A 19,322-nucleotide genomic window follows, 5' to 3' on the forward strand; every position below is an offset into this window, starting at 1 on the left:
AAGAAAAAAAAATAAGTTCTAGCAATCCACACATATTTTATTAATAAGGTGGACAGTACCAGAAAGCTGCAATTCCTGTTTTGTGCTAGAGCTGACCACAATGTGAACCTGCACCATACCAGATCAGGGAACTGATCCAGCAATAAAATTGCACTGATGGTATTTTGCCACTTCAATTCAGATGCCACTCAGTACTGGTGAGGTGCAGGCAGGGGAGACTGCTGAGCCCAGAGGAGGTAGAGCAGGACCCTGGGGTAACTCCAGCAAAACCTGACTCGGACTATAGTGGAGACATACACTTCCACTGCTGTAGCTTCACACCTCAGCTTGGAGAAATGGCAAGGTACCAGTCGAATCACCTTCCACTCTTCTCATAATATTTTGAGCAATGCCTTACCTTGGATCTGATACTTTTCCACTTTTGCCCTCTTTGCCTTTCCTCACTCTCACAACCACCAGGATCTTTCCCTGCCCTTGCACACACTGACAAAATGCCTTCCAGACAGACAGAGACATCCAGAAGCTGAGGGGGGCACATCAGCAACAGCCACATGCACACACAGAGGAAACATCCCAGAGGGCATGGCAATAATGCTGGTGGTATGCAACATCACAGGATGAACTTCAACAAGCATCACTCTGGTTATTTCAGAAAAGTAGGTACGACACATTGTCACTTGAAAAGAAACCAAAAATTCTGTGCTACTATCAATTCGGAGACTGGAGACTTAGAAGTGAATAGAAAAGGTTCAATTACATGAAAAATGAGGCCAGACTGGCCACAGTCACTGATAGTATGCACTCAAGCTACTACAAAGTGCTAGGCAAGGGTAAGTTACCCAAGAAACTCCTAATTGTGAAAGCAAAGTTCTTCAGTAGAAGTGCAGAAGGGAATAATCAAAGAAGTTGGTGGTGCCTGTGTATTTGTCAAATAGAAGTTTTTGTTTAATTCCATTTTTTTTAATAAAGGTAATGTGCAAAATGAGCCAAAAAAAAAAAAATCACCAGCATTGGTGGTTCAGTGGTAGAATTCTCGCCTGCCAAGCAGGAGGCTGGGGTTCGATTCCCAGCCAATGCAGTTGGTACGTCTAGGGAGGTGATTCCATGACTTCATTCCAGTGAAGACCCCACCTGGTTCTCAGCACAGGAAGGACATGTACTTGCTGGAGAGAGTCCAAAGAGCCACCAAGATAATTAGAGGAATGGAGCACTTCTCCCCAGAGGAAAGGCTGAGAGAAAGTCTCTTGCACTTCAAATGGCAAGAGAGTAGATAGACTCACATTACATATCAGGAAGAAATGCTTTACTGTCAGTGGTGAGGCACTGGAAAAAGTTTTCCAGAGAAGTTGTGGCTGCCCACTCCTGAAAGTGTTTAAGGCCAAGCTGGATGGAGCTCTGAGCAACCTGGTCTACTTGAAAGTGTGCCTTTGCATGCTAAGGGTCCTGGAACTAGAAGACTGTGCCTTCAAACCTAGACAAGTTTTTGATTCAATTATTATAATTACACAATGAACATGTAACTTAGTTAATATTCATTTTAGAAAACTAAAACTGACAGGTCCTTTTTCAGGTTGTTAGGGTGGTTTTTAAGGTTTTGTTTGAGTTTTTCAATGACTTCAGAAATTGAATTGGCTTACGAAAAATGTGGCAGGATGTAGTGGGAATGACATTTTTCCCTTTCAGAAATCAGGAACTAGTTAGTCCAGTTCACCCTTACCATGAAGCCGTATTTTAGGACATATACTTTCTCCCAAAATTTCTTCCATTTTCCTCTTGCGTTTCTAAAGTACAACAATCTTGAAAGTCTGAAAAGCTTGAAATAAAGACATTGCTAGACAAAAAATGTCAGAACTTGAAATTTCCAGGAGTCATTCCAAGGTCCTTCAGAAGGGCCACTGAAGGGACATTTAAAAGGAGATCCACTTCTGTTTCTTATTTGTCTTGCCTAATATTTTGTAAAGCTATACAAACAAGTTCTTTTAGTTTTCTGTTTACAAAAAAAACAAGCAGCTGATTTTCTATGTATTAAGAGTAATGCTTTCACTATGTCCAACTAGGAGGTTTCGGGAGAAGTCAGTTTAAAAGTAAGGTGTTGATTCTGACACATCTGACTCATGCATGTCACTGTACATGGTGCTTATTTTACAGGAAAGTTCAGCTGATGAAATGCAAAGGGAAACCAAAATAGAGATCTAAAATTAGCCAAAAATAAAAGCCTACCTCTTCTGAAGCCCTGAAGCCACTTCATTCTTTGCCTCAAGAACAACTACTGATACTGGTTTTAGAATTCAATTAGCTTTTGTTTCGTAAATAACAATGTAAAAGACAATCTACAGCACAGTACTTTTAAGAAAGACACATATTTCTCTTGCAAAGACAAAAATAATGTGTAGGACTCCTATTGTAAATTTATAACTTGAGGGGCTACTTAGTAAGAAAAGCTGACAGCATTTAACACATGGCAGGCAGATCAGATGCTCTTCATTTGCTTAACAGAGAGCATTAGCGTGGTTTGTATGGGAGTTCTAACCAGCCAAGAACTATTAAAAAGGGTGCTCTCTGAAAACACATTTTTCATTATTGTAAAATTAACAACAAAAGTCACTCATCTTTCTAATAAAGCCATAGACCACATTTTCATGCACCTTAATCTGTACACTTCCATCCAGTAGCACAAATACATGTTCAAGAAAAGACATTGAGACAAAAATTTTAAGCAAAATCAGAGCATGTACAACAAAGAACTTAGGTTTTTTGTTTTCACATTGAATTCTGGAAGACAGACAATTATCTAGCCTTGCATAAAGTCTACCCATAAAAATTCTGCTGCCATGGTTTTCTTGTAAGGCAAATTTGAACACGCAGAGTAAACTTACACCAGCCATGCTCTTTGCAACGCAACCATGGCAATTCTGACCAGCCCCAGAGCTCTAAAGCTGGCATCAATAAATCTGAGTCATTGCCCTAGACACAAAGTCTCCTCCTGCACTCTCTGCCTGAACTTGGAACAGCTTTAAGATGTCCTTACGAACATAATTGATACCATTAACAGATAAAAAAAATAAAATACCAAGTCAAATGCACAGTAAACCAAACATTAAGATAAATACATAAAATACATCATCCAGACTGGAGATCTAAGCAAAAGACCTTCCAGCAATATGAATCAAATACGCTACACCACCCAGTGCCTACAAGAACTTTATCTTAACATTTTTAATCCAGGATTTCACAGCTAGTAAGGAATTTTTAAATGCTGAAAAGAAAGCAAGAGTTGTTCTAGTCAATGGCAATTGTATTTGGCAACCAAATGAATTTTCTACACATATCAGAAAAGGAGAAAAAGAGAAAGAAAATTGCATTGTGTTTCTCATTATTTAGAAACCAAGCTTCCAGAACAAGTATTTCTTTCCAATACTATCAAATTTGTAGAGAAGCCACCTACATAGAATCCAATACTTCCTTTTACTGTGGCATACAAAATATGAACACCACAGCTTACAGCCCGGGGATGTGTTATGATATCACATAAATTTCTGCAATCAGATATCTTAATTACATATGCATTTATACAACTTTAAATGCTCAAGTGGGATTTTCTGGGAGGGAAGAACATATTTACATGGTGGCATTTGGCAATCAAACATAGCTTTCATCATTCCATAATCCAAAAGACTGTTCTACCTCAAACTGATATAGAAGAAAAATTGAAAAATAAATATGAGATATGAGAAACTACAGTTAACAGCAACTTTATTGAAACTTTCTCACCTAGTCCCAAAAGCAACATGTAAAGAAAATTTTAAATAGGAAAAACTTGAACATACTTGTCCTTTAGGAACAGCCCAGGTTTCTAATGATAAAGTTCCTTTTCCCAGTGTTACTTCACCTAAGTCTGGGCACACATAAAGAAATCAACCTATCCACCAAAATAATTTGGATTTATCCTCACATTTCTTCACAGGACTGATGCTATAAAAGAAAATCAACTGCCTGTAAACCAGGCTGGAAAAGTATCACCAACAGCAAGTTGGAAAAATTTCCCCTATACAAAATAAACAGAACCAACCTGCTTCTACAGCACTCTAACCTTAATCAAATGAGATCGTATCTGAATGAAAACAAGACATTCAACTTTGGCAGAAAATGGTACCTTTTTATTGACATTTGAATACACTTTGATATTTAGGGCAGAACAACATCATAGCTTTTGGTTATCTTAACATCAATTTCAGAACTTCTGTCTGAAATGTAATTCATTTAAATAAAAGTAATAATGTCATATCTGATTTTAACAACCTTTCACAGACTTTAAAAACTGAGGTTTCCAAAAGGATCTGTCTTTTCAATTTGAAACACTTTCACTGTCGGTTATCAAAATCAACACCAGCAGAAGCATCGTTTTGGGGTTTTGGTGGTTTTTTTGAAAGCATATAAAGCAAAATTATTCAAGCACAATGAGACAAATAAATGGCAATTTTAAAATCCTTATAACTAGGCCAACTGTCTGCTAAAAGCTTTTTATGCTGTCTGAGGTCCCTGTGCATTGACAGTAACTCAAAGAAAGGGTAGGAATGCCCTTTTTTCACTGGGACAGAACAACTGTGCCAAAAGAACAAAAGGAAGCTCTCCCATTAAAGGAAAACTGGACTGCAGTTCACTTCAGAATTACAACATCCATATCAGGACACTAGGGGGAACCTGAAAGCAATCCACTTCAAAAACCTCTTGCACACTCTGATCCTACCATTAACACTAAATTTTCATTCATGAACAGGGTATTTATATACACAAGGGAAGAGAATTTTTTTGCAGACAACTGAGGTCATAATGCTTAAACATTTTAAATGTAGTCATACATTGGAAAAAACCACAGTATTCTGACAGCCTGCCTCAGACAGGCAACTATCATACAGTAGTACAGAGAACATCCATCACTCTCAATTTTTGCAGTTCTTCCAGTCTTTTTTATTGAAGAAAATTCTGAAGCTGCATACTCAAATACTAAGAAAATTATGTTAAACAAAAAGCAGTTTAAAAGGTTGCAATGCGTCTTTACCCTTACTGTTTAGGAAATGAAACAAAGCAGTCTGAAGGAAAGTTTGCTCTACATATTTGAAGTTTGCTGCTGCTTTTGACTCATTCCATAATGCATGTAGCTTTCGGATTTTCAGTAACACCTGACAAAGTGTTATTAACCACTTATAGACATTCATAAACATGCCTGCTCTCCTAAACAGAATCACCCTGGGCACACTGAACAGGATGCCACACCACAATTCAGACTTTTGGAACCACTACGTCAGCAGGTTTCACTTCTACTCTGAGTATTAATTTGAATATGCAAGATAGTCCCACATTTCTAAAAGTCCTTTTTAGAAGCATTAGGAGACAAAGACAGGCATACAGTTTTCAGAAATGTCATTAGCCACATTGACAGCCCAACAATTGATAAGGAGGACGGAGGAAGAGGGTGATGGAAGAATGTTCACCAAGGATTTCCTAAAATTACCCATTTTCTTTTTCTTTAAATAATAATTTTCTTACCTCTGTGTACTTATTGATACTTCAAAGCAGTATTATATTCTATAACTAAACTTCCCCAAAAATTCCCATATTCTTTCAGTTAACCATTCATGTATTTTCCAGATGTTGCAACTGAACTCTTTTTTTACTAATGTTAACAATAGAACTGTCAATGCATATTAATAAAGCACAAATATTTACAGTTGGACTCAAAGATCTTAAAGGTCTTTTTCAACCTAAATGAGTCTGATTTCTATTTAAATGAGACATCAATGCTTAACACTGCTGAAGTGGAACATCCTTAATATTTTGTATTAATTCTGAAACATCAACTGAAACACACTCTTTCTAACACTAATTTCTTTACCAAGATTTTATGAACAAACAGCAATAAACACAACACCAAAAAAAAACTTTGCTTAAGTTGCTTTTATTGGAAATTTATGAAACCGTGGAGCAGAAAATTTTAACTACTGTAAATTAGGAAGCCACTGAAGGGATCATTCACAAAAAGGTATTACTAATACATGATTTAAGAAGGCATGAGCATAACTCATCCACACTACACTGTCTTGATAATCAAGCACCACTTCTTTGCAAAGTGAGTAGGCCTTGAATTACAGGCATTCTCTATTACAACAACAGAGATACACAAAAATACACAACAAAAGTCGCAAGTACTTAAAACCAGAAACCTCACTTAGCCCTCAGCTGCCAAGGAAGACAAATTGTTCAATCCTTAGCTCTTCTGTTGTGCTGTAGGTGTATGCCATAGCAATTTCTAGGATGAAGACTTGATTGCCCTCAGGTGAGGGTCTCAGAACACCATGACAGGACCACAAACCAATGATCCAGTTTAAACTAAGTAATTCCAGCTGTTTCATTACATCTAGTCTCTGAACAACTTTGATACAAGCCAGTGTTCTCATAAGACTTCTGTCAAACTACCTGCTACAACTAAGTTTATTGTGTTCACTTAAAGATCAGCTTCCTCATCACTGATCAACTGCACCAAGAGCTCTGCTTCTTTTACATGGGCTCACTTAGAGTCTTGCTGCTTCACTTGTAACCAATAGTTTTCAGGTTTGTATTTTCTACGATTTGGACTGATATAGGATTACTGACCTTTTTATCATATGGAATATAAAGCTTGTACCTTGTTTTGAAACTTTTTGTCCCCAGTGGTGGTGTAAAATTAGGAGATCACTGCTCATGACTATCCCAGAGCATGATCACTATGTATAACAAAGAAAAAATAAAGTTACAGTAATTTCACGAATACAAGCCACACGGACTATAAGCTGCATCTCTGGGTGTTGGCAAACATTTCGTTCTTTGTCCATACACAAGCCGCACCTGAGTATAAGCCGCTCTGTCATTCGCAGCGAGGACCCACGTGCAACAAAGTTGCCAAATAGTAACAAAATTGCGGCATGTTTGTCTTGCTTGCTGTTACACCTTAATTTTCCATGGAATCCTCAAGAATTACCTTGACCACAGAAGCTACAGAAGGACATGACCAAGCTCTGCTTTGCCCCATTTTACCTCTCACAATAAGCCGTTTTCTTGACCATTACCTTATCTTAATGATTCCTGTGTAAGCAAGGAGACATTGAATGCAGTTCCCAGATTATTCTCCTCTTTCCAATCCGATACTTGACTTTAGGAATACTACTGGATTTAAAAATGTTCATTAAGGATCTGTTAGTGATATGTTAGATTTGTACAAAAGTATTTTGATGTAGAGCTCTACAGGAGACAAGTTCTCCAAATTAAGGTCACGTCCATTCTTTTCTCTAACAATACATCACTTCTTCCATTTAAATTCAGTATACCTTAAGATAAATATATACACACACAAACAATCTGTTCACCACCAAAGAGCCATTGTTCAGCTCCACTAAATTGTACAGCATATTGTATACATTCATGGTACTTGGATTAATTTTTTTTTTAGCAACCATCAGGACAGGAAGGAAATCTTTTTCTATCATCACCCAAGAGCCTGTTTACACCATAGTACAACTGAAGCTGGAAGCAGGTTCTCTAGATCATAAAGTGGCCATAATACGTCAAACTGTTTACAGTCTTACTCATAATTGATCCTCTGAGCTTGACTATAGCAGTAACACAAGCCACAAGACAGAAGCAAACATGCCACCTTGGAGGTATGTATTTCTTTACTCTCCACTAGAAATTCAAGCATGTTGTACACTTGTATCCAGAAATAAGCACGCATACAAATACAGATTCCCTTTCTGTCACTTCCAAAAGTACTCGGCTCCCCAACCACAGCCCCCTTGGGCTCTCAACAGCACCCGACACCTGTACTGCCACTGCCCATGCTATCCCCAGCTCTTGCTACCTCTTCAGCCTCTAAAATAAACTTAAACCTCTGTTTAGAAATATTGCCATTCTCTAGAAGCCATTTCTGAAAGCAGATACACATTTTCCTGAGTCCCTGGTGCCTTCAATGACACCAAATTTAGTCTTCCGGCTACAACCTCCCTCAGCAGCATGAAGTGGACACTTGTGACTTTACTCAGAATATGCACCAGTGGTGATTTCAACTCAAGAGCACTCTGGAGCAATCTCTTGGGGCGACAAGACTACAACTTTAACTGCTTGAAAAGTTATCATCTAAACAACGGTCATCAAGCACTACACATTTCTTCCAAGAACAGCCAAAGATAAAATACACCTTTTTCCGGAAAGCTGAAGTAAATTATTTGTTAATACATCAGCCCCCAGCATAGTTTTTAAAGTGAGACTTACTCTTCCATCCCTCTCCCAGAGAAATACAGATAGAGAGTTGATATATGTGGACTAGGAAGCAGATCTGGTTTGAAGACTACTGTTTCCACATGCAAATGCTCACCTTTATATTGCCTCCAGGATCCAGAAGTTTATAATCATCAGACACAAAGCCTGGGCTACTATAAATGCAAATACATTAAATATCCAGTCATACAACAAATCACCGAATGTGACAGACAGAAATTTATTATCTTATTTAACAAAGCAGCATATTTCAAGTTATTTCTGTATCTAAAATCACATATACCAAACAGCTTACAGTAAGATGGCCCCGCTGCAAATGAGAAGGCACACTGAACTTTCTTGTTTGCCTGGCTTTTCAAAACCTTCTGTCAATGCCAAGCATAGAATACAAGTAGTAGGTATATTCTCTGACCTTGAGCATATAAAATCTTCTCAAACCCCTATTTATATTTTCTCCTTTAGTTATATATTTATATCAAAGGCAACTTAGTCATGCTTAAGAATTAAAGCCTCAGACTAACATTATGTGGCTTCACCCAACAGAATATGGCCATCTTCTTCCTGAACTATCAGCCAACAGACTACCTACCAAGCCCATCTGCACTATGCAAAAGTTATAAAGAACTGGAATTTATTTATGTCCACAAATGGATTAAGTACATTTAATCACATCAAACAAAATCTTGTTTGAAAAATAAGGTTTCCTATCATGTGAAAATAATTTGGTAGACGGCTGCTCCATTTAAAAAAAAAAGATAGATAGCATCCTACCCCTATTTAATTTTTTCTCTTTCCTGGTGATCAGATTTTTTAAACTTTTTTATGCATCCTCCAAAGACTCAAATTTATAATCTTATTTAGTTCAAAAATAAATCTTTGTTCTGTTAACTTTCATGATCTTCAGCTGAACCTCTACCTAAAGCATCTGTGTATAAAAACAAGGCCCAAAAATATTTATTCTTACAATTCACAGAACCATGTATATTTACATATTTCAGTAAAAGCAGTCAAAATCAATCCAGTAAAATACACTACACAATATGCTGAAAAAAGCCCTCTGGTTATGTTTCTAAAAATGTGTCAAGCAATTGCAAGCATTTCATATAGCAACAGCACTTAAGGCAGGTAATGGATGGCAACACCGATGCCAACAAGCAAAAGAAAAGGTTGATCCTTTTCTGACATATATCAGTAGTTTGAAAAACTCAAGGATTTTTACAAAAACCAGGTAGAATAGCTTTAATCAAATTGCTTGTAACTGCAATCTAAAATTAAAGATGGTTTTGTAAACTTAATTTATAAGTTGAATCATTATCTATCTGCAATTCAACCAAATATTATAAGAGTATCTGTTTTATTAATTTCCTTTTTGATATCTCTCAACTGCACACAAGCACAGCAAAGTTAATAAAAATAAACAAGCTGAAAAAGGAAAGGATCCTTGCTACTCTTGGGTTTTATCACTTCCTTAAATGAGTCATAACAATCATCAGATGTTATCTGTTTGTTTTTATTTAAACAGTTTTAAAATTCATGGCTGGTAGGGTGTAGTCATTTGACAAACAAAATGAAGAATTTACCACTAACAGGAACACCAACTGTGGCTGTTCAGTAAGAAGTTTCTCATTTCCTTTTTCGTACACAAAGTCTGTCTGGAAATATGTTTGACATGTTAAAGAAACGCATGTGCTTACATAACAGTATATCCTCACAATAGTGCTATATATAAGCCAAAGGAAAAAAAAATCCAAAAATCAGTAGCTTAAAACAAGCAGTAAGTTTAAATAATATCTTTCCAATAGCTTTTTTTTCTTTAATAGAAACAAGCAATAAATCTGGCAGTAGTCTAAATAATCTTACCTTGTTGCTTAGACTGCTAAATAGTTTGCAATCAGTCCTTTGACTTCATTATTTAGAGAACCCATGGCCTATCCTCTTTTAAACATTCTTTCTGGTGAGTAACTAGAAAAGAAGACCCTCTAGTTTTGTACTCACCCTTGTAAGCACCAGTAGCATTATTCAGTTAAAATCCCTTTATAAAAGAGACAGAGATGAAGACATTCCTAGAACATGGACTGAAGCCACAGTGTTTCCACCTATAACAAACTAAGTTTACAGATATAGCAAACAAAACAAAACAAACAAAAAACAATTTAAGTTTTTCAAAAACTGAAGCATCTCCAGTATGGAAGAACTGTTTCTGCTCTACTTAATGAGGTATTTATTAAATACCATTAAATATTTCCAGGTAAGGGAAAGAGATACCTATTACTACAGGTACATGATTTGGCAAAATTTGAACATGAAAATCTGTTGTGTTTGGTCTCTCCATGCTGAGAAGCCAATAAGTTATGTAACATTGGCCAATGCAACAGCACCAGCCAACTAAAAACTTTAATTATTATTGTTACTGAATATGTGCCTTGAAGAAATAGCAGTCATTACAAATTTACTGCACCGAAGTTGTTAAAGTAATATTGACATGACATGCCCATCAAAAATCAGCTGCAGGTAGACCAAAGCATTCACATTAACATACCTGTTTTACATCCACACTGTGAACTGAACTGATGGCAGTGTGACAGTTGCACAATATAAACCTGGGCACAGCACACCCATCCACCACAGCTCAGACAACAGATGTCACTGCAGTTCACAGTCAAAGCTGCAAAGGGCCCTGAAATACCTTTCATGTTTGTGCAATGTTACCAGGCAAAGTCTCCAACACCAGCCAAAGGAACAGGTACATCAGAGAACTGCTCAGAGAGGATGTCACCATCCAGATGCTGGCCTGCAGGAAGCTCCTGCTGCTCCTCCCTGGCTCACTGCTGTCAATCACAGTGGCCTCCCTCACCCTATGGGAGGTCTGCTATCCTTGAGGTGCTGAGCAGGCCAGGCGAAAGAGCTGCAGGAGGAGATAAATACATGGCACAATAGGGAAGATAGAATAAGATAAGATAAGCAGGAGGTCCTGGGAGATCTGCTGTTTGCCAAACAATGTTTTGGAATAACTGAGGCTCATCCAATCTTCGAACTACTGAACTTTCCTGTTTATCCATGTGACACCAATGACACTTCCAAAATGCAACTACTGAGCAACTCTAGTGACTACTGAGCGCTGTGGGCGAGGAAGCCCACGTGGTGGTTCTCAGTCTCTCCAGTGAGAAGCAAAAGGCTTAGGGCAGATTGGATGCATCCAGAGAGCCAGTGTACGGTTGATAGTAGAGTTTTTATGCTATGACCACAGAAACCTCTTCCAAGAAGAAGGATCCATTTGACAAAGTGTGGTGAGAGTATATTTGTCACCAGATACAATAAGTCTGTGAGTATGGCTTTAAACTAGGCATGGTGGAGATGTCACACTGAGGAGAAATCAAGATGTGAGAAAACAAGTCAGGGGGCTCACACACTTCCCTTGTGGAAGCAGCCTATCTGTGAGCCCATCTCAAGTGCTTCTACACAGCACGGGAAGTAACAGGACTTCGTCCATGCACCACTGCAGAGTTATAACCTCATGGGAGTTACAGAGAGATGGTGGGACAGCTCACATGGCTAAAGTGCAACAGTGGAAGGTCAGAGGCTCTATAGGAAAAACAGCCTGGAAAAGTAAGGAACGTGGGTTTCAATCTGTACAAAGATATGGTTGCAACAAACCCTGCCTTGCTTGGAATGAGTGACAAGGCACTGAAGCCCCAATAGGGAAGGATCAGAGAACAGTCCAATATGGGCAACTTTGTACTAGGTGCCTACTAAAGACCTGATTAAGAAGGGGGTAGAAAAAGCCTATATTTGAAAGCGGAAGGAAAGTTCATGACTGATGACATTCCAGGGCCTAAAATGACTACTATCTGCTGGTAGGGTATAGCCAAACACAAACATTCCAGGAATTTTCTTGAATTTTTTGAAAACTGCTTCTTGGTGCAAGTCATCAATAACCCAACTAGTGAATATGCTCTGCTGGACCTGTTGCTCACAAACAAGAAGAAGCAGACAGAGATGTGAAAGCTAAGAGCAGCCTTGCCTGCAGCAATCATGAAATCATGGAGTTTAAAGTCCTGAGAGAAGAAGACAAATACTACAGCATACAGCGCACAACCCACTACATAGTTACAACATGACACTTCAGGAGAGCAATTTCATCTTGTCCAGGGATCTGCTCAGCAGCATCTCCCCAGAAGACCACAACAGAGGGTGAAGACAAAGCCTGTGAGTACTGGCTGACCTTTAAAGACAACATCCTCAAAGCACAACATGCAGTAATCCAAGCAGGCCTGACAATGGACCAGTGCGAAAGGAAAAGGAACCAGTGGCTGAGCTCAAATGCAAAACAGAATACATGAAAGGTGGAAGCAGGAGTGGGAAGAATATACTGACATTATCTAGCTGTGCAGGGGTGGAGTTAGATAAGCCAGAGTTCTGCAATGGTTGAAAGCTATAATGGGTGCAAAAGGCACAATGAAGGGGAGAAAACACCTCAATTTTTTCATTCAAAAGAGAAGCTATACAGCAGAAACAGAAAATAAATCTTTGTACAACAAGGCATTATTCACATCAGCATCTGCTAGCCATCCTTTAATTAAAAATATAAGAAAAGCTGAAGAATTAAGGCCTCTAAGTGGAAACTGGAAATCTGATCAGTTAGCAATAAATGTGATTTACTAGCTGTATTACCTTACTCACAATTCTATCTAAAAGAAAGAATCACACATGCTTCCACTTAGCATGATTTTTGAGATCCAGAACACAGCAGCCTGAATCTCTTGACATAGCAACACAATTCTTGCACTGAGAAGCAGTCACAGTTCAGAAATGGACACCAAGCAAGATTCTATTACAACAGCTCTGTGAACAGATTTGCTTTAACCTCTTTCTGTTCTTTGGTAACAAAGAGATAGATGCAAAACAGGCTGATTAGAGACTCTCTTAGTCTTCTGATTATAATATGCTAGTGACACAATCAGTGTGTTCACAATATTCAGAGGTAGCACTTTTTGTGGAAGTAAATTACTTTCCCTAGCAAGGAATTACTGGTATCATTACCCCTCCCATAACCTAGGTATTCACAATAACTTAGCTCCCTTTTTCTTCATCCCAAAACAGATCCCAGTCAAGACACAGCCAGCATATATTTAGTAGACATTAGTCACGGAAAATGAAAAGGAATCAGCCTAGTGGAAAAATGAATAAGGAGAAAAAAAAAAAATCTTCACTTTACATTTTAGAGAAGCATAGTTTTTTAAGACAGTATTTCCACATACACACCCTAAATACATGCCCACACAGTAAAAACATAATAACCAAAAAAAACCAGACAGGTTTTCATACAAGTCCTCAGTTCACCCTATCTGCAAACAGATCTCTGCTACCAGATCCTCAGTACTATAGCTTCACTGTAAAAGCAACAGTAGCAGAGGGCAGAGTAGGTCAAACAGCACAATTCCAACATACAGGGGATGCTTCTCTGTAATTCCCACTTCCTCTCCACGGTTTCCACCCACATGCCTCATTCACAGGAAGCTCCAGTTTGTTTGGAGGCAGACTCCAGACATTCTGTTAAACTGGGACAACAGTTTGACAACAGGTGCCCAACCCAGAAGCATCTACTTAAGTTTAAAAAAACCTGCAAGTCTGTTTTCAAGTTTAAAAATACTCTTGTATTTCAGGATACTATCTTAGCACTACTGCCAAGAAAGTAAGTCTAGACACCTTAGAGCACAACTACATCTTATGAAAAATATCAGTACTAATTCTGTATAAATTGTAGAAAATTTAAACTTCCAATTAGTTTGAATAAGAAAAAGTCCAAACAATCAAACAACAACAACAACAGCCCTGAACCACAAGAAATCTCAAAATCTCTCACAGTAGGATTCTGGGAAAGAAGATGACTCACCTATACCTCACAAAGTATCATATATTGAGAGTTCAAATGAAGATTTGAATAAGGTTCTACTCTTCCAGTTGGCATTGTGTTAATCTAAAATAATCTTCAAAGCAGAAGACAGAAAAGTGGGGGAAAGGGAAGGTCTAGGTAGTACATTACACTAAGGATATCATGCAGAGGCAGAGTTAAACAAAAAAAAAAAAACTTTTAGAAAAGAGGATGCTGAAGGAAGATACAAGACAACACAATGAGTACAGCACTGGGAATGCTTCTGCTAAAATGGGACTTGCTTGAATTAATAAGTATGGGGTATTTAAAGGTTACGAAGCACTCCAGCACTGCTAAAATAAGACAACTGATGCCATTATATCCAAAAAGGACAACCATTCCATTACATAGCTTTGAGTCATTTTAGTTTAAGGGACTGGAGGAGGGGAAAAAAAATCTCACAAAGCTCAAAAAACTTTGAGCTAATAAACTTTCCTGGGCAGAAGTCACAAGAGCATCCAGACTGTCAGATAACACTACCACAGATCAATATTCCGAAAAGTTACTTCAGGCAACACAGGGTGTACAAAGGCTACACAGCTCTCCTCATGTGACACTGGACAATTTACAGAGACAACAGTAATTCCCACAAAGAACGAGTATTCACTTTTTTCTCCACACTTACGAAAACAGAATAGCCTTCCTGCTGTACAGTCCTGGCACAACTATGGGAAGAACAAAACATTTAGTCTTCTCTGTAGATCAAGAAATGATTTTAAAAATCATAAGTCATCCTCTGTAGACAAAATGACTGAAAACACTTTAAGAAACAAAGTTTTCCAAACTTAGGTAAATAGACAGACACACTGATACATAACTAAAATGGCTCCATCTACTGGTTAAAACACACATTTTCTAAGTTACAACACTAGTGCAGAGAATTTAATTCCCACTGAACAAGGAACTCTGAAAGTGCCACACACAAACACAAGACTCTTAGACAGATAATCCCTTCTAACAATTATTGAGATATGCCAGCAAGGTAGATTTGAGATCTGGAACACTTCAAATAAATGTCGGTCTTTTTTAAAAATAATGTAATATTTTTATATATTGGTAATTTTGCAAATGTAAATTTATAAATGAAAATATTTAAGAATATTATAAAATGATCTGTAAAAAAATGAAAATTCTCGTTTTACCATTCAGACATTTTCTGATCTACACAGTTAAGTAGTACTTGGTGCTCATCTCTGTGTCCTTATTTACAAAACACTCAGTTAAACTTCACTATTCCTATCACTATTTCAAAAACATTAGGAGGACATCTATCTTAATTTTAGCAAAAAAAATCTGATGTGTCCTTAAACTTTACCATTCCAGAATGGGCTATACTAAAAACATGACAATATTTATTTGAGACCTTCTCCAGCTAAGTTTGAGGATGCTCAAAGTTATAGTCTAGGTTTTTTTTTTCTCTAACACTAGTTATAGAGCAGTTCTGTTTACTAAGTATTTCTACTGCTTCAGGACCACTAAAAGTCTTGTGCAACATACACCCTTGTGTAAGGGGCATCAATATTCAAAGGTTCACAACAAATTTCTTGACATGTCAAAAGTCACCTGCAGAAGCAGATAAATGGCATGGATATATACCTGCAACTACCCAACTTCGTACACTCCCAGCTTATTCCGGACAGAAAAATAGAACTGCTACAATGAAGCAGAATGAAAGTTCTCAAATAACACAAGAAGTTTTTGACAGCCATGGTAACTTTTCAAGAACTCAGTAAGACTGCCAGACATACACTTAAAAGCTTACAGAGGCCCACAACACAGTGCAAACTGTACGAGGTACGCACTGTACCCAAACAGCACAACACAGAAAAGCAGCTTGTCTCTCCAAAGTCACAGCTTCAAGTCTGCAAGGCTGGCAAGTCAGTACAATTCTCTCTGATCAGGGCTATTTAGCTAGGGCACTGCCACACAGTTATAACTCTATTGCTTTAACTTGTGCAGAGCATTTGTTCAGCCAGATGCCACAAACTTGTGGGGGAGGAGAGTTTCCTGCACAGTCCTCAATTATGCAGTACAAACATACCCTCAGTTACCCCTGTCCAGCCATAAAGGGAAAACAGCAGTTCGAGTTTACTATGTTAGTAGGAAAAAAATTTGTATGCACCAGCATAATATTCTTCAGAGACCTGTCATTTGACTTAACATCACAGAAGCCACATGTTAAATAAGATGACAGCAGAGGACAGTGACTGTAACCCATCTGATAATGTGCATGCACAGCTGTTAAAAAAAAGTTAAAAGCTGTAGCCAACCATGTAGCCACTTCTGAAAAAGCACTGTGACACTAATGCCCTCTTCAGTGAGATAAGGCAGACCACAGTACTTCCCTGGTTTGATTAGGAAAGCCAGAAGGAGATCCCTGGAAATACGCCCTTCTCCAACAGAGCCACTTTCAGTTCTATCATCATCTACAGTAGTATTAATGATAAAACCAGATGTGCTTCACTGAAAGAAGACACAAACCCATTACTTAACTATAGTGCATGGTCTACTGCCTTGCGACTATTTTGATATGTATTACATAGTAACAAATACTAACAGAAAAAAAAGTTTCCATCTACTTTAAGATAACAAAGTATTTTGGAAATACTACCTGAAAAACATCTAAAGACAGAACTGCACTACACATTCCTTTAAATGCTACTAACAACTGTTGCAAAGAAGCCCTCGAAACTGTGGTAATGAACACCATTATAACAAAAGCTAGAAGCTGGAACTAAGATCACTCATATGCAGTATCAAGCATTTTTAATACCATAACTGCAATTGTCAAACTTACCACTGTAGAGAAAACAAACTATCATGTCCCACCCCTGTTTTAAAACACCCAACAAGAATTACCATAAGTAGCTGTTAAAGGAAGAGGAAAAACAAGACAAGCATATAACTCCTCCTCCTTACACTCACAACCTCCAGCTGTTTTCAAATCAGATTTCCTGGAGCTGTTGCTCATCCACTAACCTCAATGTATCCGTCTTCCAACCTTCATCCAACCTCCCCTTAAGTTCACGTTGTATACATTGTATAGCAAATATACCTGTGAATCCCTACCCCCAGTTTCTTTTACTTGTTCTGAATTTAGCACCTTAGTCTGATTTGACTGTGCGTCTCCTCCTCCAAGTCACCTACTTTCTCCACATTTTTATAGAGCCTTACCATATCACTGTTCCATCATCTTTACTAGGGTGACAAGTCCTAGACTGTGGAATCTTTTATCATCTTTGAACTAATTCATATCTTCTTGTTATTATGTTTTCCAATAATAATGTATCTTTTCTAAGATGACAGGCAGAACATCTAAGAGTATGTAAGGTACGAAAGAATCATGGATTTATGCAGTTATATATCTTTTTCCTATTGTATTTTCTAGTCATCCCAGATGCTCTGATCATCAGCTGCTCTCTGGTTGTACTAACTATCAGGCACTAGTTTCACCTTCCAACGTTCAAGTACATATTGCCACCACTCAGGTTCCTCAAAACACCAAACTTCTAAACACTTATTCATTCTCTTCTGTAAGACTGGACCTAAAGTATAAAACAAGCAAGGTTAAAGGATTTTTCTTTATTTTTGGTAAACTAAATGGGAGGAGGAGGGGGCAGCATGTGACTGACAGAAGTGGTCCTTTGTAAGAAAGCCACCAGATCTTAACTCATTACATATCTAAGACTCTATAAACACAGAAACAACACTGGAGGGAGGAATAAAAGAAATTTTTAGGGACTCCTCTGTTTTATTACATTTCTGTACTTTTAAGCCACAGCAATGAAGCTCTCAGACTTGATCTGCACTTTTTTACAAAGTCCTTTCATCTTATTGAGATGTTTATTTCTGAAAAACATATGCACACGACAGCAGTTTCAGCAAGCTTTGCTAGCAGAAGGGCAGCCTGTATTGTCAAGAAACACAGGATTAGAAAAATTAAGTCAAGCTCTATTGTCAAAAATACTTATCTTTGTATTAAGTAGCTCTCTTGTATATAAAATTACACCTCTTGCATATGAAACCACAAGTCCGATATTGCCAAAGTATGTATTGGCCCAAAGATCAGCAAGTCTTGTCTTTCTGTAAGCCATTTACTTCATGTTTTCCCCAGAAGCTCCTTTTTTCCAGCTCCTACCAACTCTTCTGCCCTCTCACTTTTCTAACCATTTCAATTCAGCTGGAATTACCTCCCAAATGCACGCTGGCACAAAGTCAGGTATTGCTGTTGCAAGGAAACCAATCTGGACCACTCCATGGAGCACCTCTGTTCAAAACACCTGTATCAAAAATGACCATGCAATTATACAGCAGGAGTTTGTCCCCCAAAAAAAAAATTTTCTTGCAACAGAATACAAATGACTGCTGCTAGGCCTGATAAATATGCTCAGGGCACACTGACTTTGATGACATCTGCAATGCTCTTTTCATTTGGATTTACCTGAGGGTAACCATTACTATCTTCCACTGCAACCCTACACTTGAAGCTCAAAGTTTTTTAACTCCCTCCACACAGCTTAGCATCTCTTTACTACTTGGGAGTATTTTCCTGCCAGCTAAGAAGAGATACCCTCTACAGAGGGGAAAGGTAGTTTTAGCATGAATCAAACCTATTAAGGAACTGCTCTTACACAGAATCTACCTTGAACAAGTTTACATGAATTGGGAATACACCTTTCTTGCAGTATAAGCAGTGACAAAATGGAGAAATGGTCTAGAACACATCTGCAAAACCTTTTGACACGAGCACAAGCATTAATTTGTGAAGTCAACATACAAAGATTGTAACATTTGCAAAATTCATGGCCCTTTGAACTACTAAGTTATCATGCTCCTGTAATAACAAAGGAAAAACACACTGAGCATACTGATGTCACAGGAAGCGAGCACTTCATTAGACTGCCAATATTATCGAAAATGACTCAAGTCTCTCCTTGAAGAGTAACGGAAAGATGATGAAAACTCATGTGTTTTCAGTGTTATTTCACGGTCCGTCAACAGCATTCTTTGTGCTACAAACTACACATCCCTCCTCTTCAGGCACTGAAGACAAATCCCTGTGCGACACCTTTTTGGAAAAGGC

At 38.0% G+C, this 19,322-nt stretch overlaps 1 protein-coding gene, 1 non-coding gene and 1 pseudogene across 8 annotated transcripts in view; 2 read left to right on the top strand and 1 right to left on the bottom strand.

The window, feature by feature from the left end:
* SLC4A7 (solute carrier family 4 member 7) overlaps positions 1-19,322 on the bottom strand; it is a 93,112-nt gene that overhangs the window by 72,834 nt on the left and 956 nt on the right. The gene's annotated exons all lie outside the window — the stretch shown is intronic.
* On the top strand, positions 492-935 carry LOC116999172 (annotated as a pseudogene).
* Positions 1,008-1,078, top strand: TRNAG-GCC. The gene has a single exon. It is a non-coding gene; the product is annotated as a tRNA-Gly (tRNA).

The sequence above is a fragment of the Catharus ustulatus genome, chromosome 1, assembly GCF_009819885.2.
Source record: "Catharus ustulatus isolate bCatUst1 chromosome 1, bCatUst1.pri.v2, whole genome shotgun sequence".
In the NCBI taxonomy this organism is placed as follows: Eukaryota; Metazoa; Chordata; class Aves; order Passeriformes; family Turdidae; genus Catharus; species Catharus ustulatus.